This window comes from Bombina bombina, chromosome 4, assembly GCF_027579735.1.
Source record: "Bombina bombina isolate aBomBom1 chromosome 4, aBomBom1.pri, whole genome shotgun sequence".
NCBI lineage: Eukaryota > Metazoa > Chordata > Amphibia > Anura > Bombinatoridae > Bombina > Bombina bombina.
Genome location: NC_069502.1, coordinates 1086739365 through 1086762611, shown reverse-complemented (window position 1 = coordinate 1086762611; position 23247 = coordinate 1086739365).

Here is a 23247-nt window from a genome sequence, read left to right as displayed (position 1 = left end):
ACAGGTGTGGGATTGCCTTTTGTGAAATAGAATTTCTGCCAGGTACCTTCCACTGCGGTGTCCCAATAGATACAAATTTTTTGAAAGCATCAGACTCCACCAGCTTGTATGGTAAAAGCTGGCGGGCTAAGAGTTCAGACAAGCCAGCTGTCAGACGCCGGGCAAGGGGGTGACTTTGAGAAATTGGCTTCTTACGCTCAAACATGTCCTTGACAGACACCTGACTGTGGGCAGATGACCAGGAACTGCTACGTAAGAGAGACTGAGTGGAGGATGGTTGAGAGGGGGCAAGGAGGACAGCACTGGTTGACATGGCTGAAGATGCTGGAGCAGGAGGAGGAGGGCAGCTTTCACTTTGTGTGCTGCTTCTACTCATGTGTTCTTCCCATCGGCCTTTGTGATGGGAGACCATGTGCCTTCGCAAAGCAGTTGTACACTGCTGAGCTCTGCGATGATGGCATTCTGGTGGTGGCAACAGCATGCGTTGATGGGCGTCGGCGGGCTGTCTGGATGACCCCTGGTGACGATGCATGCTGTCTGACTGTGCCACTAGCTCCTTGAGACGACCTCCCCGTGCTTCCAAATCGTCTCCTCCTCCTCCTCCTCTTTGTCTCCCCATCTGAACTTTCCCCCTTTTCTTCTTCTCTTCTAGCAGGCACCCACGTGACATCCACTGACACATCATCATCAACCGCTTCACTTGTATCTGAAACATCAAGAAAGGAAGCAGCAGCGGGTACAACATCATCATCATCATCACACCGTACCTCCATGTCGGTAATGCTGCCTGACTGAGACTGATCACTATTATCTACATCCTCTGTCAATGATGGTTGCGCATCACTCATTTCTTCAAAATGATGTGTCAATAACTCCTGTTACAGATCAAGTGAAGCGGCTGTGGTGCTAGTGTTGGTGGTGGCGACAGGCGGCGGAGTGGCACTGGTCACTTGAGACCTGCCCAAAGCACAGCTGGACTTAGATGGTGAGTCAAGGTTAGGAGGAATAGCAGCGGAAGCTGAAGAAGATTGGGTTTCCTGTATTAGCCATTCAACTAGGTCCTCCTCAGAAGTTTTTGCATCCCCCCTGGCACCCGGCGTCTGAACAATGTGCATATTTGTAGGGTCTAAAGGAATCACAGCACCACGACCACGACCACGGAACCTGCGGGGTGGCCTGCCTCTGCCTGTCATTTTTTTTTAAATGGACACTAACAATACTATTACACCAATTGAGTGGTGGCACTGTGAAAGTGGGCACAGTATACGCTGTGAGACTGACAACAACAAAAAAGACAGATGTTTTAAAAATCACAAATTGTTAATTTTTTGAAATATTACTAGTACTGTGGCAACAAATATGATTGTTTGGCACTATTTGGCAAATGAGCCTGTCTGGCACATACGCTGGGAGAAAGGAAACTGCAATTCAATGGCACTAGGAGACTGAAGAATCACAGTCAAAACAGTTATGAATAACAAAAATTCCAATCCTGTTACAATAAATATGAGTGGTGGCTAGTTGGGACTGGCACACAGGCAGGCAGGCAGGAGGAAAATGCAATTCAAGGGCACTAGTAGACTGCAGATTGACAGTCAAAACAGTGTTGATTGACAAATTTTGCAATACTGTTAAAAGAAATATGATTGCTAGCACTATTTGGATAGTTGGGCCTGGCACACAGGCTGGCAGGCAGTAGAAAAGTGCAATTCAATGGCATGAGCAAACTGAGGATTAAGATCATCAACAATAAAGATTTTTTTTATTTTAATTAGTAACTATACTGTGACAACAATTAGGATTGGTTTAAATAGTTGGCAAGACGGCCTGGCACAAAAGAATGGCAGGCAGGAGGGAGATGCAATTCAAGGACACTAGGAGACTGATTAATGACAGTCAAAACAGTGATGATTGACAATTTTTGCAATACTGTTAACAGAAATTTGATTGCTGACAACAATTGGCTAGGTGGGCCTGACTCACAGCAGGCTGCAAGGCAGGAGGAAAGTGTTATTCAATGGCACCAGCAAACTGACGATTCAAATCACAGCAACTATTACCAAAAATTTTAAATTTTAATTATTAGAATACTGTCACAACAAATATGATTGGTGTAAATATTTTTTAAGTAGGCCTGGCACACAGGCTTGGAAGGCTGTAGAAAAGTGCAATTCAAAGGCACGAGCAAACTGAGGGTTAAGATCATCAACAATAAAGATTTTTTTAATTGTAATTAGTAACTATACTGTGACAAAATATTTGGATTGGTGTAAATAGTTGGCAAGACGGCCTGGCACAAAAGGATGGCAGGCAGGAGGGAGATGCAATTCAAGGACACTAGGAGACTGATTACTGACAGTCTAAACAGTGATGATTGACAATTTTTGCAATACTGTTAACAGAAATATGATTGCTGACAACAATTGGCTAGGTGGGCCTGGCTCACAGCAGGCTGCAAGGCAGGAGGAAAGTGCTATTCAATGGCACCAGCAAACTGACGATTCAAATCACAGCAACTATTACCAAAAATTTTAATTTTTAATTATTAGAATACTGTCACAACAAATATGATTGGTGTAAATATTTTTTAAGTAGGCCTGGCACACAGGCTTGGAAGGCTGTAGAAAAGTGCAATTCAAAGGCACGAGCAAACTGAGGGTTAAGATCATCAACAATAAAGATTTTTTTAATTGTAATTAGTAACTATACTGTGACAAAAAATTTGGATTGGTGTAAATAGTTGGCAAGACGGCCTGGCACAAAAGGATGGCAGGCAGGAGGGAGATGCAATTCAAGGACACTAGGAGACTGATTACTGACAGTCTAAACAATGATGATTGACAATTTTTGCAATACTGTTAACAGAAATATGATTGCTGACAACAATTGGCTAGGTGGGCCTGGCTCACAGCAGGCTGCAAGGCAGGAGGAAAGTGCTATTCAATGGCACCAGCAAACTGACGATTCAAATCACAGCAACTATTACCAAAACTTTTAATTTTTAATTATTAGAATACTGTGACAACAAATATGATTGGTGTAAATATTTTTTAAGTAGGCCTGGCACACAGGCTTGGAAGGCTGTAGAAAAGTGAAATTCAAAGGCACGAGCAAACTGAGGATTAAGATCATCAACAATAAAGATTTTTTTAATTTTAATTAGTAACTATACTGTGACAAAAAATTTGGATTGGTGTAAATAGTTGGCAAGACGGCCTGGCACAAAAGGATGGCAGGCAGGAGGGAGATGCAATTCAAGGAAACTAGGAGACTGATTACTGACAGTCTAAACAGTGATGATTGACAATTTTTGCAATACTGTTAACAGAAATATGATTGCTGACAACAATTGGCTAGGTGGGCCTGGCTCACAGCAGGCTGCAAGGCAGGAGGAAAGTGCTATTCAATGGCACCAGCAAACTGAGGATTCAAATCACAGCAACTATTACCAAAAATTTAAATTTTTAATTATTAGAATACTGTCACAACAAATATGATTGGTGTAAATATTTTTTAAGTAGGCCTGGCACACAGGCTTGGAAGGCTGTAGAAAAGTGCAATTCAAAGGCACGAGCAAACTGAGGGTTAAGATCAACACTAAAATTTTTTTTTATTTATATCAATAACTATACTGTCTGACTGTGACAACAATTATGATTGGTGTAAATAGTTGGCTAGACGGCCTGGCACAAAAGGCTGGCAGTGGCAGGCAGGAGGTAAATGAAATTCAATGGCCCTAGGAGACTGAATATTTGCAGTCCAAAAAATTATGTTTTTTTTTATTTTTTTTATTACTGTTACAAGAATTGTGATTGGTGCCACTAATTGGCTACTTGGGCCTGGCAGACAGGCTGGCAGATATGAGTCGTGGATGGTAGGTAGGGCAGCAATTTAACACAGTATGCTGTGTAAGTGACAAAAACACAGGACTGATAGAAAATTAAGTTACATTACACTAGCAAAATATTTTTAAATTTTAGATTTTAATATTAAAATTATGTTAAGAAGTGCAATGCACATATGACTCTATGAGTGGTCGCACTGGCTGGCTGCTACGTAGGGCAGCAATTATAACAACAGATATGAGTGCTGGGTGGCTGCCTGGCACAGACCAATTAACCAAAAGACTGAAAAAAAAGAGGTATATTAATGCTGAGTGAGCCTGACAGACACAGGCATGATAGTAAATGTAATTAGATTACACTAGAAAAATATTTTTTTGTGTTTTTTTTTTAAATTAAAAATAATGTTATAAACGGATATTAACACTGCTGGCTGCTGGCTGGCACAGAGCAATGAACCAGAGTATATGCTGTGTGACACTGGCCTGATAGAAAATGAAAAAAAATTACACTAGAAAAATAATTATATTTTTGGGTTAGTTAAATTTAAACTAATGTTGTTAGGGAGATATCAGTGGTAGCAGTAGTCACATCATATGCTGTGAGCCTTAAACACACAGCTGAAAGCCAGGCAAATGCTAATAAAAAAAAAATGAAAAAAAAAAAAAAAACGGCATGAAATATAGCCCTAAAAAGGGCTTTTTGGGGTGCTGTGCTTGCAGCAGAGATGAGTGGAGTCCTTCTGGACTGTAAATACACTAGCCTAGCTATGTTTTTCCTTTTAATGTCAGGAGCAAAAACACAACACGTCCTCTCATTAAAAAAGCAAGGTCGTTATGAGTCTAAAATGGCGGATTCCGAGTAGCTGGGAGTGTCTGTGAGGGAGTGTCTGATGTTGATTGGCTCTAATGTGTCAGGCGGCTGTGACATAAAGGGTCAAAGTTTCCACAATGATGACACATAGGGGCGGATCGAACATCTCCATGTGTTCGCCCACAAACGCGAACGCGAACAACCTATGTTCGCTGTGAACCGTTCGCGGGCGAACAGTTCGGGACATCACTAGTGTTGAGGTGTTTTGAATCCATAAGTAGGATATGGGCAATTTGGAATATTTATCTTTGTTAGCTCTCCACCAATGCAAAGGACTTTCCTCCTTGGTAAGGGGCCTCTCAACAAAGTAAGTCTGGACTTCAATTCTATATGCAATTGTAAATAACCAGGTTAGGGAAAATATATCTAGTCCACTCTTAAAATAACAGAAATATACTTATAGAGGTTGGACCTGTTACATATCACAATTTATAAATACTATAAAAAAAAAAATTAAAAAAGGCCTAAAGCACTAAGGACTATATATCAATAACAGGACAATGCCTTACACATTTATCTATACAGTAAATATAATCAGCTATAGCAAGCAATCAGCTAATTATTGTGGAAATAGATAATAGTGCATATCAATTCAAATAACAACTCTCATCAATCTAGGGCTAAGTGTAAATAATAAGCTTGGCACTATTTTATGAAAATCATAGTCCCAAATCACCTGATTTAATATAAAAAAATCCAAATGACGACTCCTGTTATTTCTAGGTTGCAAAGATGATCTAATCCATATAAGCCAGGAGTAGTTGTTAGTTTAAAGGGACATTATACACTCATTTCTTTCATGTAATTAGCAAGAGTCCCTGAGCTAGTGACGTATGGGATATACATTCCTACCAGGAGGGGCAAAGTTTCCCAAACCTCAAAATGCCTATAAATACACCCCTCACCACACCCACAAATCAGTTTTACAAACTTTGCCTCCTATGGAGGTGGTGAAGTAAGTTTGTGCTAGATTCTACGTTGATATGCGCTCCGCAACAGGTTGGAGCCCGGTTTTCCTCTCAGCGTGCAGTGAATGTCAGAGGGATGTGAGGAGAGTATTGCCTATTTGAATGCAATGATCTCCTTCTACGGGGTCTATTTCATAGGTTCTCTGTTATCGGTCGTAGAGATTCATCTCTTACCTCCCTTTTCAGATCGACAATATACTCTTATATATATACCATTACCTCTGCTGATTTTCGTTTCAGTACTGGTTTGGCTTTCTACAACATGTAGACGAGTGTCCTGGGGTAAGTAAGTCTTATTTTCTGTGACACTCTAAGCTATGGTTGGGCACTTTTTTTATAAAGTTCTAAATATATGTATTCAAACATTTATTTGCCTTGACTCAGGATGTTAAACATTCCTTATTTTCAGACAGTCAGTTTCATATTTGGGATGATGCATTTGAATCAATAATTTTTTCTTACCTTAAAAAATTTGACTTTTTCCCTGTGGGCTGTTAGGCTCGCGGGGGCTGAAAATGCTTCATTTTATTGCGTCATTCTTGGCGCAGACTTTTTTGGCGTTCTTTTGCGCCAAAAATGTCGGCGTTCCGGATGTGGCGTCATTTTTGGCGCCAAAAGCATTTAGGCGCCAAATAATGTGGGCGTCTTATTTGGCGCTAAAAAAATATGGGCGTCGCTTTTGTCTCCACATTATTTAAGTCTCATTTTTCATTGCTTCTGGTTGCTAGAAGCTTGTTCTTTGGCATTTTTTCCCATTCCTGAAACTGTCATTTAAGGAATTTGATCAATTTTGCTTTATATGTTGTTTTTTCTCTTACATATTGCAAGATGTCTCATGTTGCATCTGAGCCAGAAGATACTTCAGGAAAATCGCTGCCTGGTGCTGGAACTACCAAAGCTAAGTGTATCTGCTGTAAACTTTTGGTAGCTGTTCCTCCAGCTGTTGTTTGTATTAAATGTCATGACAAACTTGTTAATGCAGAAAATATTTCCTTTAGTAAAATACCATTACCTGTTGCAGTTCCATCAACATCTAATGTTCAGAGTGTTCCTGATAACATAAGAGATTTTGTTTCTGAATCTATTAAGAAGGCTATGTCTGTTATTCCTCCTTCTAGTAAACATAAAAAGTCTTTTAAAACTTCTCTTTATCCAGATGAATTTTTAAATGAACATCATCATTCTGATTCTAATGATTCTTCTGGTTCAGAGGATTCTGTTTCAGAGGTTGATGCTGATAAATCTTCATATTTATTTAAAATGGAATTTATTCGTTCTTTACTTAAAGAAGTCCTAATTGCATTAGAAATTGAGGATTCTGGTCCTCTTGATACTAAATCTAAACGTTTAGACAAGGTCTTTAAATCTCCTGTAGTTATTCCAGAAGTTTTTCCTGTTCCTGGTGCTATTTCTGAAGTAATTTCCAGGGAATGGAATAAATTGGGTAATTCATTTACTCCTTCTAAACGTTTTAAGCAATTATATCCTGTGCCGTCTGACAGATTAGAGTTTTGGGACAAAATCCCTAAAGTTGATGGGGCTATCTCTACCCTTGCTAAACCTACTACTATTCCTACGGCAGATGGTACTTCCTTTAAGGATCCTTTAGATAGGAAAATTGAATCCTTTCTAAGAAAAGCTTATTTGTGTTCAGGTAATCTTCTTAGACCTGCTATATCTTTGGCGGATGTTGCTGCAGCTTCAACTTTTTGGTTGGAAACTTTAGCGCAACAAGTAACAGATCATGATTCTCATAACATTATTATTCTTCTTCAACATGCTAATAATTTTATCTGTGATGCCATTTTTGATATTATCAGAGTTGATGTCAGGTTTATGTCTCTAGCTATTTTAGCTAGAAGAGCTTTATGGCTTAAAACTTGGAATGCTGATATGTCTTCTAAATCGACTCTACTTTCCCTTTCTTTCCAGGGTAATAAATTATTTGGTTCTCAGTTGGATTCTATTATCTCAACTGTTATTGGTGGGAAAGGAACTTTTTTACCACAGGATAAAAAATCTAAGGGTAAAAACAGGGCTAATAATCGTTTTCGTTCCTTTCGTTTCAACAAAGAACAAAAGCCTGATCCTTCATCCTCAGGAGCAGTTTCAGTTTGGAAACCATCTCCAGTCTGGAATAAATCCAAGCCTTCTAGAAAAGCAAAGCCAGCTTCTAAGTCCACATGAAGGTGCGGCCCTCATTCCAGCTCAGCTGGTAGGGGGCAGATTACGTTTTTTCAAAGAAATTTGGATCAATTCTGTTCACAATCTTTGGATTCAGAACATTATTTCAGAAGGGTACAGAATTGGTTTCAAGATAAGACCTCCTGCAAAGAGATTCTTTCTTTCCCGTGTCCCAGTAAACCCAGCGAAAGCTCAAGCATTTCTGAAATGTGTTTCAGATCTAGAGTTTGCTGGAGTAATTATGCCAGTTCCAGTTCTGGAACAGGGGCTGGGGTTTTATTCGAATCTCTTCATTGTACCAAAGAAGGAGAATTCCTTCAGACCAGTTCTGGATCTAAAAATATTGAATCGTTATGTAAGGATACCAACATTCAAAATGGTAACTGTAAGGACTTTCCTGCCTTTTGTTCAGCAAGGGCATTATATGTCTACAATAGATTTACAGGATGCATATCTGCATATTCCGATTCATCCAGCTCACTATCAGTTTCTGAGATTCTCTTTCCTAGACAAGCATTACCAGTTTGTGGCTCTGCCGTTTGGCCTAGCAACAGCTCCAAGAATTTTTACAAAGGTTCTCGGTGCCCTTCTATCTGTAATCAGAGAACAGGGTATTGTGGTATTTCCTTATTTGGACGATATCTTGGTACTTGCTCAGTCTTCACATTTAGCAGAATTTCAAACGAATCGACTTTTGTTGTTTCTTCAAAATCATGGTTGGAGGATCAATTCACTAAAAAGTTCATTGATTCCTCAGACAAGAGTAACCTTTTTGGGTTTCCAGATAGATTCAGTGTCCATGACTCTGTCTTTGACAGACAAGAGACGTCTAAAATTGATTTCAGCTTGTCGAAACCTTCAGTCACAATCATTCCCTTCGGTAGCCTTATGCATGGAAATTCTAGGTCTTATGACTGCTGCATCGGACGCGATCCCCTTTGCTCGTTTTCACATACGACCTCTTCAGCTCTGTATGCTGAACCAATGGTGCAGGAATTACACAAATATATCTCAATTAATATCTTTAAAACCGATTGTACGACACTCTCTGATGTGGTGGACAGATCACCATCATTTAGTTCAAGGGGCTTCTTTTGTTCTTCTGACCTGGACTGTAATTTCAACAGATGCAAGTCTTACAGGTTGGGGAGCTGTGTGGGGGTCTCTGACAGCACAAGGGGTTTGGGAATCTCAGGAGGTGAGATTACCGATCAATATTTTGGAACTCCGTGCAATTTTCAGAGCTCTTCAGTCTTGGCCTCTTCTGAAGAGAGAATCGTTCATTTGTTTTCAGACAGACAATGTCACAACTCTGGCATACATCAATCATCAAGGAGGGACTCACAGTCTTCTGGCTATGAAAGAAGTATCTCGAATTCTGGTTTGGGCGGAATCCAGCTCCTGTCTAATCTCTGCGGTTCATATTCCAGGAATAGACAATTGGGAAGCGGATTATCTCAGTCGCCAAACGTTGCATCCGGGCGAATGGTCTCTTCACCCAGAGGTATTTCTTCAGATTGTTCAAATGTGGGAACTTCCAGAAATAGATCTGATGGCTTCTCATCTAAACAAGAAACTTCCCAGGTATCTGTCCAGATCCCGGGATCCTCAGGCGGAGGCAGTGGATGCATTATCACTTCCTTGGAAGTATCATCCTGCCTATATCTTTCCGCCTCTAGTTCTTCTTCAAAGAGTAATCTCCAAGATTCTGAAGGAATGCTCGTTTGTTCTGCTGGTAGCTCCAGCATGGCCTCACAGGTTTTGGTATGCGGATCTTGTCCGGATGGCCTCTTGCCAACCGTGGACTCTTCCGTTAAGACCAGACCTTCTGTCGCAAGGTCCTTTTTTCCATCAGGATCTCAAATCCTTAAATTTAAAGGTATGGAGATTGAACGTTTGATTCTTGGTCAAAGAGGTTTCTCTGACTCTGTGATTAATACTATGTTACAGGCTCGTAAATCTGTATCTAGACAGATATATTATAGAGTCTGGAAGACTTATATTTATTGGTGTCTTTCTCATAATTTTTCCTGGCATTCTTTTAGAATTCCGAGAATTTTACAGTTTCTTCAGGATGGTTTAGATAAAGGTTTGTCCGCAAGTTCCTTGAAAGGTCACATCTCTGCTCTTTCTGTTCTTTTTCACAGAAAGATTGCTAATCTTCCTGATATTCATTGTTTTGTACAAGCCTTGGTTCGTTTAAAACCTGTCAAAGTCAATTTCTCCTCCTTGGAGTTTGAATTTGGTTCTGGGGGCTCTTCAAGCTCCTCCGTTTGAACCTATGCATTCATTGGACATTAAATTACTTTCTTGGAAAGTTTTGTTCCTTTTGGCCATCTCTTCTGCCAGAAGAGTCTCTGAATTGTCTTCTCTTTCTTGTGAGTCTCCTTTTCTGATTTTTCATCAGGATAAGGCAGTGTTGCGAACTTCTTTTGAATTTTTACCTAAGGTTGTGAATTCCAACAACATTAGTACAGAAATTGTAGTTCCTTCATTATGCCCTAATCCTAAGAATTCTAAGGAGAAATCATTGCATTCTTTGGATGTTGTTAGAGCTTTGAAATATTATGTTGAAGCTACTAAGAATTTCCGAAAGACTTCTAGTCTATTTGTCATCTTTTCCGGTTCTAGAAAAGGCCAGAAAGCTTCTACCATTTCTTTGGCATCTTGGTTGAAATCTTTAATTCATCATGCCTATGTTGAGTCGGGTAAAACTCCGCCCCAGAGGATTACAGCTCATTCGACTAGGTCAGTTTCTACTTTCTGGGCGTTTAGGAATGAAGCTTCGGTTGATCAGATTTGCAAAGCAGCAACTTGGTCTTCTTTGCATACTTTTACTAAATTCTACCATTTTGATGTGTTTTCTTCTTCTGAAGCAGTTTTTGGTAGAAAAGTACTTCAGGCAGCTGTTTCAGTTTGAATCTTCTGCTTATGTTTTCATTTAAACTTTATTTTGGGTGTGGATTATTTTCAGCAGGAATTGGCTGTCTTTATTTTATCCCTCCCTCTCTAGTGACTCTTGCGTGGAAAGATCCACATCTTGGGTAGTCATTATCCCATACGTCACTAGCTCATGGACTCTTGCTAATTACATGAAAGAAAACATAATTTATGTAAGAACTTACCTGATAAATTCATTTCTTTCATATTAGCAAGAGTCCATGAGGCCCACCCTTTTTTGTGGTGGTTACGATTTTTTTGTATAAAGCACAATTATTCCAATTCCTTATTTTTTATGCTTTCGCACTTTTTTCTTATCACCCCACTTCTTGGCTATTCGTTAAACTGATTTGTGGGTGTGGTGAGGGGTGTATTTATAGGCATTTTGAGGTTTGGGAAACTTTGCCCCTCCTGGTAGGAATGTATATCCCATACGTCACTAGCTCATGGACTCTTGCTAATATGAAAGAAATGAATTTATCAGGTAAGTTCTTACATAAATTATGTTTTTTTCTTTGCATAAATGTTTTGTAGATGATCTATTGATATAGCCCATAAAGTTTTTTTTTTTTTTTTAATGTATACACCTAGATTTAGAGTTCTGCGTTAGCCTTAAAAAGCAGCGTTAAGGGGTCCTAACAATGCTTTTTAACGCCCGCTGGTATTACGAGTATGGTAGGTACAGGTGTACCGCTCACTTTTCTTCCACGACTTTTGGCTACCGCAAATCCCCTTACGTCAATTGCGTATCCTATCTTTTTAATAGGATTTGCCTAACGCCTGTATTAGGAGTCTTGGAAGAAGTGAGCGGTACAGCCTCTACCGCCAAGACTCCTACCGCATAAAAAGGTCAGAAGCTAAGAGTTTTATGGGCTAACGCTGGAACATAAAGCTCTTAACTACAGTGCTACAAAGTACACTAACACCCATAAACTACCTATGAACCCCTAAACCGAGGCCCCCCATATCACAAACACTAAAATAAAATTATTTAACCCCTAATCTACCGACCGGACACCGCCGCCACCTACATTATAACTATGAACCCCTAATCTGCTGCCCCTTACATCGCTGACACCTATATTATATTTATTAACCCCTAATCTGCCCCCCCCAACACTGCCGCCACCTACCTACACTTATTAACCCCTAATCTGCCGACCGGACATCGCCGCCACTTTAATAAATTTATTAACCCCTAAACCGCCGCACTCCTGCCTCGCAAACACTATAATAAATTTTAATAACCCCTAATCTGCCCTCCCTAACATCGCTGTCACCTACCTACAATTATTAACCCCTAATCTGCCCTCCCTAACATCGCTGTCACCTACCTACAATTATTAACCCCTAATCTGCCGCCCCCAACGTCGCCGCTACTATAATAAAGTTATTAACCCCTAAACCTAGTCTAGTCTAACCCTAACCCTAACAACCCCCTAAATTAAATATAATTTAAATAAAACGAACTAAAATTACTATAATTAAATAAATTAATCCTATTTAAAACTAAATACTTACCTATAAAATAAACCCCAATATAGCTACAATATAACTAATAGTTACATTGTAGCTATTTTAGGATTTATATTTATTTTACAGGTAACTTTGTATTTATTTTAACTAGGTACAATAGCTATTAAATAGTTCATAACTATTTCATAGCTACCTAGTTAAAATAATTACAAAAATACCTGTAAAATAAATCCTAACCTAAGATACAAATACACCTAACACTACACTATCAATAAATCAATTAAATAAATTAACTACAATTATCTAAACTAAAATACAATTAAAGAAACTAAACTATAGTACAAAAAAAACACACTAAATTACAAAAAATAAAAAAATTACAAGAATTTTAATCTAATTACACCTAATCTAAGCCCCCTAATAAAATAAAAAAGCCCCCCAAAATAATACAATTCCCTACCCTAAACTAAATTACAAAGTTTTAGAGTAGGGGTGTGTGGGTGGTGGGTTGTAATGTTGGGGGGGGCTTGTATTTTTTTTCACAGGTAAAAGAGCTGATTACTTTGGGGCAATGCCCCGCAAAAAGCCCTTTTAAGGGCTGGTAAAAGAGCTGATTACTTTGTAAAATTTAGTATAGGGTAGGGATTTTTATTATTTTGGGGGGCTTTTTTATTTTATTAGTGGGCTTAGATTAGGTGTAATTAGATTAAAATTCTTGTAATATTTTTTTATTTTTTGTAATTTGTTTGTTTGTTTTTGCACTATAGTTTAGTTTATTTAATTGTATTTTAGTTTAGATAATTGTAGTTAATTTATTTTACATGTAATTTTGTAATTATTTTAACTAGGTAGCTATTAAATAGTTATGAACTATTTAATAGCTATTGTACCTAGTTAAAATAAATACAAAGCTGCCTGTAAAATAAATATAAATCCTAAAATAGCTACAATGTAACTATTAGTTATTTTGTAGCTATATTAGGGTTTATTTTATAGGTAAGTATTTAGTTTTAAATAGGATTAATTTATTTTATTATAGTAATTTTATTTTATTTTATTTAAATACTATTTAAGTTAGGGGGGTGTTAGGGTTAGACTTAGGTTTAGGGTTAATAACTTTATTATAGTAGCGGCGACATGGGGGGCGGCAGATTAGGGGTTAAATTTGGCTCAACGCTCACTTTTCTGAGGCTAACGCAGTCATTCAGAAAACTCGTAATACCAGCATTGTTTAAAGGGTGCGCTGGAAAAAAGCAGCGTTAGCGCCGCAGGTCTTTACCGACAAAACTCTAAATCTAGGCGATAGTTTGTCTTATTTTTAGATAACATTGCTCTTTCATTTTCAGACTCCCAACCAAGCTGCAAAAAATGTAATAAGAATACCATCAGCTACCTACTCCAGCTTGCTCCTGTTTGTGTAAAGGGTCTTTTCATATGCAAAAGAAGGGGGAGGTGGGAGGGTCTTATTTCCCACTTGCAGTGGGCTTTCCAGCTACCTTTTCAACAGAGCTAAACTGAGAGCTTCTAAGTAAGCTTTTAAACAGTTTTATACTGGATTTTTATATCAGTTATCTGTGCATCTTATTCTTTATAGTAGTGTCTATTACATGCAGTTAAATGAAAATGAGTGTATACTGTCCCTTTAAAAAGAAAACAATATTCTTTGACAACAATTTTCATAATCAATTATTATTGATTATATCAATTAGTTGTCCAATTAAATTGGATCCGGTGGTACAGGAAATAATTATTTAGTATATATAAATTCCTACACCTTCCTTAGTGCATAGAGAGTATATAAATACTAATTAAATCAAAAAAGAAAAAAGGAAAGCAAAGTACTCCTGTCCAGCACTAGACTATTTGTTACAAAAATATTATCAACAATCAATGAGCAAAATTGTACTTGAAATAACAATAAATATACAATAATACACAAGTATACCCTCATCCTAAAATCTGCTAGGCAACTCAGAAATAAAAGTAGCCAGGACCGTTGAATGGGAGGTCATGAATAATACATACAAGTTTTAGTCTTTGCACAAAAAGAACTGGTTCTTCCAGTACTGATATTCCAAATAGTAGTGCATAGACAATTTTTAAGCACACATTTTACAAGCAGCTTTGCAAGTTCTATATGGGCGTTGGCCTTTTTTTTCCACTTTCAAGCTCACAGATGACCACACTTGCAGGTAATTAAACTCTTGTAAATATAGTAAACATTGCACATACCGGATTCTCAAGAAGTGCCATCCTATGCAGAGTTTGTCATAACCGTGTAGATGTCTAATGGGGAAGTAATACCTGCCCTTCAAACCTGGAAAGAGTTTCGCTGTTGAGAGCAAATCCTCAATCATAGAAAGGTTTATTCCATTCTTATCACAGTTCCATCCTCCGTTCTGTGCATACAGGTTATTAGGGGCACTCTAGTTTTACAGCGCCCCCTGTGCAAAATCAATCCTCCACTATTTGGAAAAATGTATTTGTCCTTTCACTTTATTAAATCCTCCAATTGTATCCACAAAATTGTCACCAGTTTTCATATTGTTACGCAGAGAGCAATGATTGCACTTTACTCAGTTTGTTCAAACAGGTATCATCTGCCTAAATTAACAGATGACTATTTACCAATTTTTCCTTCAAATCTTTGGCTCTTTTTGCTGTCATTAAAGGGACATTATACACTCATTTTTTCTTTGCATAAATGTTTTGTAGATGATCTCTTTATATAGCCCATAAAGTTTTTTAAAAAAAAATAAATGTATAGTTTTGCTTATTTTTAAATAACATTGCTCTGATTTTCAGACTCCTAACCAAGCCCCAAAGTTTTATGTGAATACTGTCAGCTACCTTCTCCAGCTTGCTCCTGTTTGTGTAAAGGGTCTTTTCATATGCAAAAGAAGGAGGAGGGGGGAGGGTCTTATTTGCCACTTGCAGTGGGCTTTCCAGCTACCTTTTCAACAGAGCCAAACTGACCGCTTCAAAGTAAGTTTTTAAACAGTTTTATACTGGATTTTTATATCAGTATCTGTGCATCTTATTCTTTATAGTAGTGTCTATTACATGCAGTTATATGAAAATTATTGTATACTGTCCCTTTAAGGGGATATCACCCACTATTTTTGAGATAATTGGACCAACCTGTAAAATGTACCGATATTTTCTTAGGATGGCCTTTATATCCTGCCATTTATTATTGTAAGTACTTATGAACCTAATAATATTATTTTCAACACAATGACTTTCTTCTTAAGTACCAACCAAAAACACATCACAAGTCTTATGTCTAGACCTATATGCTGACTTTACGGTTTGCTGGGAATAATCTTTCTTTAAATCGTTGTTTCAAATCCTTTAAATATATTTTAAACAGAGCATAGTTTGTATAGTTCCTATTATTTCTCAAATATTAGACATATGTTCCAAACTCACTTTGGGAGATGTTGACTATCGAATGATAACAATGTATTTCCTGCTGTGTTTTTCCTATGGGTAGCTATAGGCAAACTGTTTCCTGCCTTAACCCCTTAATGACTGCAACGTAGAAGGTACTTTCCCTTCTGGTCACTGGAAATAGTGCAGTCTTGCGCTGTTAAGTACACAATCCACATAGAAAGACCAGCGACGTACCCTGTAATTATCCGTAGATCTAAAAAACGTGATCTCCTCTGTACTCTAATCAAAAGTGAATTTTAAATTCCTTTCATTAGTATTAAGATCCTGTATTTATTATTTTAATTTATCCTCTGTGCTCTTCCAAAGGAGAAGCACTTCAGCAATAAATCTCAATCATAAAATAATGGTAGATTCATCATCCTGTCGATAGTTCAATATACATTCCTGTTCCCATTTTCCAAAATATAAACAAGCATAAGAAGGGGCACAACATGTCCCCATTGCTATCCTCAAAATATGCTCATAACATTTGCAATTAAAGATAAAATAGTTATGTTCCAATATGAATTACAGTAGTTCCAATAGAAAATTAGTATGTTGTTCATAATCCTTTCCTTGCTGACCTAAGAAATATTTACAAGTTTTTATACCTTTAGTATGGGGATTGGAAGAAAACAAAACTTCCACATTGATTGCAACTAATAATGTATTGTCACTTGGAACCAAACAATCCAATTTTTTAAGAATGTCTATTGTATTCTTTCCATAGGAAGGGAGGTTGTTTAGGCAGGGTCTTAAACAAAAATTAACATATTGGGATATTCTCTCTGTCACTGAATCTATTCAGAAACTATTGGCCTCTCCGGAGGGCACTTTCCGTTTATGCAATTTTTGTAAATGGAAAATGTAAGTGTAAAATGTGGGGGTTCTTGAAAACTCTACATATTAAAAATCAAATTCACTCTTATTTATTAATCTCTCCATTTAGGTCCCTTGATAACAGTTGATAGAGTTTATAGGATATAGTTGAATCTTGATTTAAGGTTTTATAATGTGTTCTATCCAATAATTGGCGATTACATTCACCTAAATAATCTCTTGGATTCAGAACCATCACATTTTTATCTTTTTCCGTAGGCTTAAAGTGCCATAAAACAGGTTGAGATCTGAGCATATCCTAAAAGGGCTAATTAATTTAAAATAGTTTGCCTAAAAAGTATTTTAAACTAATTTTCAAAAATAAGCAAAATGAATTACATAGCTAAGCTGCCTGGAGCAGCTAACTCCACCCCTCTTATCAGTGTTTAGACACAGGCATTGCATTTCAACTTCTAGGAATGTCCCAGCAGATAATCCCTATTCACTTTTGCATTCTACTAAAAGAACAATAAACATAGATACAGCCATAAAAGGAATTGTGTGGGGGGAGTTAGAGCTTTACAATTCAGAGACTAAAAAGAAAGGGTTAATGGTAAGGCACTGCAGTATATATTTGCAGGTTAAGTAGTTAAAATACATATTATATTATTTTGTCTCTATCCCAACTTGTTTTATGTCCCTTTAATAATGATGATCCTCCTCAAGATGCTTTAATGCTAACCTCTGACTTCTATTCAAATTATCTTAAAAGGCTGTATCTCTGTCCAGTATATCTCTCCACTAATTTTACAAAATGCTGTACTAATGGAACACTTGATACATCTGGCATTTATGTGGATTTGTTATGTAAACCACTAAAATGAATATGACTTTCTCCATTCAATTCTTCATAAGTACTTTCTCTATCCATTTGTTCTACATCTCTAAGACTCTGTCTCTCATGCCTATTTAGTGTCAAGTCCTTTGGAATATTTTCATGTGTCTTTCTAAAAATATTATTTATAGTGAAAAGATGAACATCTTTCACTAGCGTAACTTTGTTACAATTATTTGTTGGTGAAACATCAAACTTTCCCCCAGAACTTCCCCTTGGGGTTCAGTTAAATATTCCTTTGACAAATGTATTCTTTATTATTTTCCTTGACTTTGTTATTTTCTCCTTCCTTTGATGCCTCTTGTACCTTCTATGTCTTCTCCACCCTCTTCTTTTCTTAAAGTAACCTTGCGATCTAAATAAATTCTCTTCTGTTCTCTAAATATAGGTTTTGTCTTACTCTGCTTGCCGCTCGATACTTCTGTTTCAGAGCTACTAGTGAATCTAAAGGTATAATCCTAAACTCTTTTCTCCTGGTAGTCCAATCCCTTTAGAATTTACATTTTTTCCTATATTTAATGGAATCCTGAACTTTTCCATTTTCATTATGCCCATAAATTTGTCATATTCCTCCTGTCCCTTCTATTGATTCATATTAATCTTAATTTGTTCTAACGCTTCCTGTATTTTCCTAAGTCTGAACTCATTTTCCTCAATCATTAACCTCATCCAATTAGATGAACACTCACTTGCAAAGTCTTCCTATTTCTTTTAAAATTCTCAACTAAAAGGTCATTAAGGAATATCTCTGGTATTGTCTTAATGTGGAATCCTCTTTTGCTTCAAGATATTATTTCAAACTTGAAACCTCCCATTTTAATTTATGTTCTTTTTTAAAATACTCATATCCTCACTTGATTGTGCACCCTAACTGCATTCCTGTGTTGGAATTGAAAATGTTTCATCAACATCAAATTTCCAAGTTCTTGCCATATTGCCACACCAATCAATGTTATATCAATGGAGACTCACAATCACTGATCTAGAAAAGAAAAAAAGAGAAAAAACACTAAGGGCTAGATTATAAATCTAGCCCAAGTTTAGTCTTGATAAAGGCCTAATAGAGGGCCGAAATGCGTTGACATATATGGCAAGCTTTATTCTGATATTTTCCACCTGTTTTTAGCTATATTCCACTATTGTATCCTTTTTGTTCACAGGTATAAGGACAAAGTCCACCAAAGGAAGTTTTGGCTAATCCTGGATCTTTCCCCAATGTTTCCTAACTTTAACTTTCGCATAAGAGTATTCACATAGGAGTGACCACCTTTCAGTTTATTTGGTTTGCAATCACAGTATTCCACTCACACAAATTTGAACTTTGGATATTTCTCTTGTGTTTTTTTAAATCTTTTGATCTTTTGATATTTAGATTTTATTTTTATACATTTTGTTTTTTATTTTTATTTATTTATAAAATATTTTACCAGGAAGGATACATTGAGATTTCTCTCGTTTTCAAGTATGTCCTTTATATTTGTATACATATATATATATATATATATATTTAAGAGGAAGTATCCCAGCAAGGGAATGAGTATAGGAGACCCGGAGACAGGAAACTTGTTGCAAATAGGTATATTTATTCAGCCAAGTTGCCAAACAGCTGGTGCAGGTTCAGATGAACACCTGACGCATTTTGCGCATGCACACATGCGCTTCATATATATATTTATCACTATTTTTTATCACAGTTTTCAGTTTTTTATTGCGCTACTTTTGAAACTATCCCTCAAGGACACCAGATTTGTTTTTTCTTGTTTTTTCCTTTTTTCACTATTGGATATACAACATATAATGCACATTACTTCCTATATCCACTCACAGGTGCACCTTAAGGAGACAAACCTTTACCAGGTTTAATCAATCAGGTTTCATTTGGTTATACCTTGGCAGTTATCAAATACATACACTGTATATTCATATGCATATACAGTATATTTTAATTATTTTACCAGTTTTGTAACATGGATCCATGGTAATTTGTGTGTTTTTAATAAATGTTTTAACCTTAAATAGCCATTTTCTTACCTTTGCCTTTTGTTTTAGGCGCTCCTTGTATTTTTTCTGTATTATTTTTTCTGTATTTGCTGTATATATTTCTTTGCGATTGCGAAAACTCCTCTAGAGTTAAGATTTTTGCGCTAGTCGGGTTGTACTTTGCGCTAGCGGTAATCCAAATTGTGCTTAAAGTTGAAATTAAAAAATTGCGAACAAATTTTCGCATTCCCCCATAGAAATAAATGGAGAGAAAAAAAGTTGAAATAAATCTAACACTCACTCTTTTGCAGAAACACCATGACATATTCACAATAGCTCTAACCCAACATGAAAATGTGAATATTTCATATTCCAATGTTCTTTAAAATGTTTTTTTTTTGTAATATGCGTATACCCAATCACATACTGTAATATGCGCAAACATGATCGCATACTGTAATATGCACATACCCGACATGAAAAATATGTATACATATTAATGTATTTATATGCGTATATATGTCTGTAAATTCATATATACACATCATAATACATTAATACAAATGTATACATATATAGACATATCTATATACATACAAATACATCTTTAGCAATGAATATGTATGTATCTCAATGTTAAAGCCCTTCTGCAGCTTTTTTTTCTAACACCAGAGATCTCATATTTTGAGCCTTTATAACTTTTAATGCAATCTTATTTTTGAATAACTTTAATTAGACAGTGTTATACGTGTAACTGTACTTTGTAATATAATACACATATTAACACATAAATATAAATGTATATAAGCATATACATATATATTTACAGTAAAAACACAGTCAAACACCCCACATCCCCTCACGTTACCCCTTATAAATGCTTTGTGCAGTTTTTTTATTAAAAAAAAAAGATGCTAATATTTTTATTTTATATTGAACTACTTTACTCTTTATTTGGGGGGCAATTTTTTTTAATGAACTTGAGGTCTGACCTCTGGTTAATTGTGCTAAGCACAAAGTGAAACCGCGGGCTCGCAAATTTGCCCCTTTACAGGTGCACGTTAAAATAGAGCTCCACTTGTAATATAGCCAAATACTATGTTATAAAAATTATTCAGATAAATATTTTTAAAAAGTTATAAGGTTTCAAAGATATATGTATTCAAGTGAAAATAAATATTTCCACTACATCAGACTGAGACATATGTTTGACACACAGGCTCGCAAATACCTCTGGATGTAATATTAAACCAAAAGTGTCCCTCTAGGGCCCACTCATTTTCTGTATCCTCTCTTACAGTAAGATCTTTATATCATCCTTTGGGCTAAGACACAAAAAAACTAATAAGAAGCTGTGAAAACTGAGCTCTTAAACTGGCAGTTACAATCTATCATTGATATTGTAATATGATTTAAACATTTAACAGTAACACGTCTAAGATAATACTTTTAGGGCTAAATAACAAGTGGTGCATTAATGATAGCACGGGATGTGATACACAATATCATTAAAAACATGGAAACCAATTTTAAAGTACACTGTCCGTTTAAAAACATAAAGAAATGCTATAAATAAGACATTGTTATAACCATGAAGAAAAACATACTATCTAAACATACAAGTCAGACAATTTCAGCTTAATTGAATCACAGGTGAAGGTGGCAAAATAAATATTTTTATACCAGGCTATAGTTGAAAAGCAACATACTCTGTGACACTCATTTTCTTCTATAAACTACCAAGTTGCTGGAGTTATATGAAAATGGGGGAAGGGATACATTGAGTACCCAACAAGTTTTTCATGCACTTATACAATACAATAGTAAAGTGTTACCTAGTGCAGAACAGAATCCAATATCACTTTACACCAGCCGGATGGTTTAACGCTTTGCTACTCAAAATTAACTTCAGCTGTGTAAACTAGACCATTGTGTGAAGATTTATTTAAATATGTTTCTCAAATTTCCCAATATTGTTAGTCAATACCTATGACCTTTCACCTCCAACTGTTGGTCTCCAAAGTTATATTTTACAAAACACCAGGCAAATCGGTTCTCTTGATATAGATACAAAACATATTTTATAGTTAGCAGGAATGTGTGAAAGAACCGAGTATAAATCTTATGTAAACATTCCTGAATAGATCTGGGCTTTAGGGAACGCCTTACCAGGCCATGGAAGATAATGCATATCAATTTCATAAAGAATGCCTTTTGAAATCTATTTTATGTGAACAATGCCATTTACCGCATGTTTGTGAAAGATGTAAATGCATTAAAAAGGTTTCCAGGAGGCTGTCTGAATAAGCTACCTATTTGTAGACAAAATATTTGACCCAGCTTACCTGTGCAGTCTGCCAAAGTGCTAGATATATAACACTTGAGTGTATTCATATAGAAGCTTGACATAAAGATATGATTGTTATCTTAAAAGGACGAGTAATGACGTGATCTACTAATGTAAATTGATATTGAAGCGCTTCCAGAATGTGTTTCATTTTCAGCTTAACCCGTTCAATGCATTTTTCAGTCAATAAGGTGTTCAGTTTGATTTGTATTTTGTAGATTATTACCGTAGAAAGGTTTGTGCTTAGTTTTCAAGTATTATTTGTACAAAAGTTATTTACATACAGAAAAAAAGTTATATCTGTACCATAACATTAAATAGTTTGCTATGCTTCAAAATCTGCTGTGTTTCAACTTCCTTATTAGTAAAACATGAAACACGATTGAAATAATCATGTATGTACAGGTACCCCTTCCTCCTTTGTTCCCCAGTTATCCTCCTAATATTTCCTACGCTAGTATAAATGGCTTGATTCTCTAAAACTCGGTGTGGTGCGATTATGTAATAAATCTTGTCAGAGCCGCAAGGTCTTTCAAATAATTTTATAAATGCAATTTTTAGCTTGAACGCTGTTTATCTAAATAAGCAAGCTTTGGATGTAAAGTATATATGCATACATTACAATATAATGCTAAAAGACTAAATAAAGTTTCGTTTAATTTCTCTCTATGCTGGAAAGGTTTTGATAACCTGGTCCAAAATGTCTAATCAACAAAGGTACAAAGCATTCCAATACGGCGCAACATCCCTCATTGCAAATACCATCTACCACAAATTACCCTCCCAACACAAATATCCCCACCGGAAAAAAGAGGCATGATAAACAAATGTTGAAGCCCATGAACATGATGCAGAATAGCTGTAAAAAAGCTGACTAGATAATGCCACCTGAACTTCTCTATGTAAAAAAGGAAGATATTTTACCTAAAAATTTCCTCAGTAGCCATCCATCAGCAGCCAATCAGGATGCTAGTCCCAGGACTTGCAAGGGAATGCATCTGGCATATGCAGTCACAGTCATGTTATCTCTCTATTCAGTTTAAGGAAGTTTACTATGAAATCTTGCAAGATTTCATTAAAATGTCATGACATCACAGTAAAGCAAAGTGTGGCATTAACACTGCTGATGCTAACTGGCTATTACTTTTTTTTTCTTCCAACCTGCAGATGGACAGTAGCTGAAAGATAACTGTTCACTGAGCACTTACTATTGTGAGATTGCTGCACCTACATCCTAAGAGCTCCATGTACTAACAGGCAGGCGGAAAGCTTCTCGACTTGCAAAGCTGTCCGCCCGCCTTCGCTACATACGGGCAGTGGATCTGTTGATCCGCTGGCCCGTATGTATCATTACACACTTTTCACAGTGTGTAATGCCCGCCCCTTCATTCGCTTGACCAAATGCGTGGCTGAAGGGGCTGTCAAACACAGAGAGCCAGCTCTCGGTTATTTTTCTCTGGCCACCTCAGAGGTGGCATAGGATGTAAG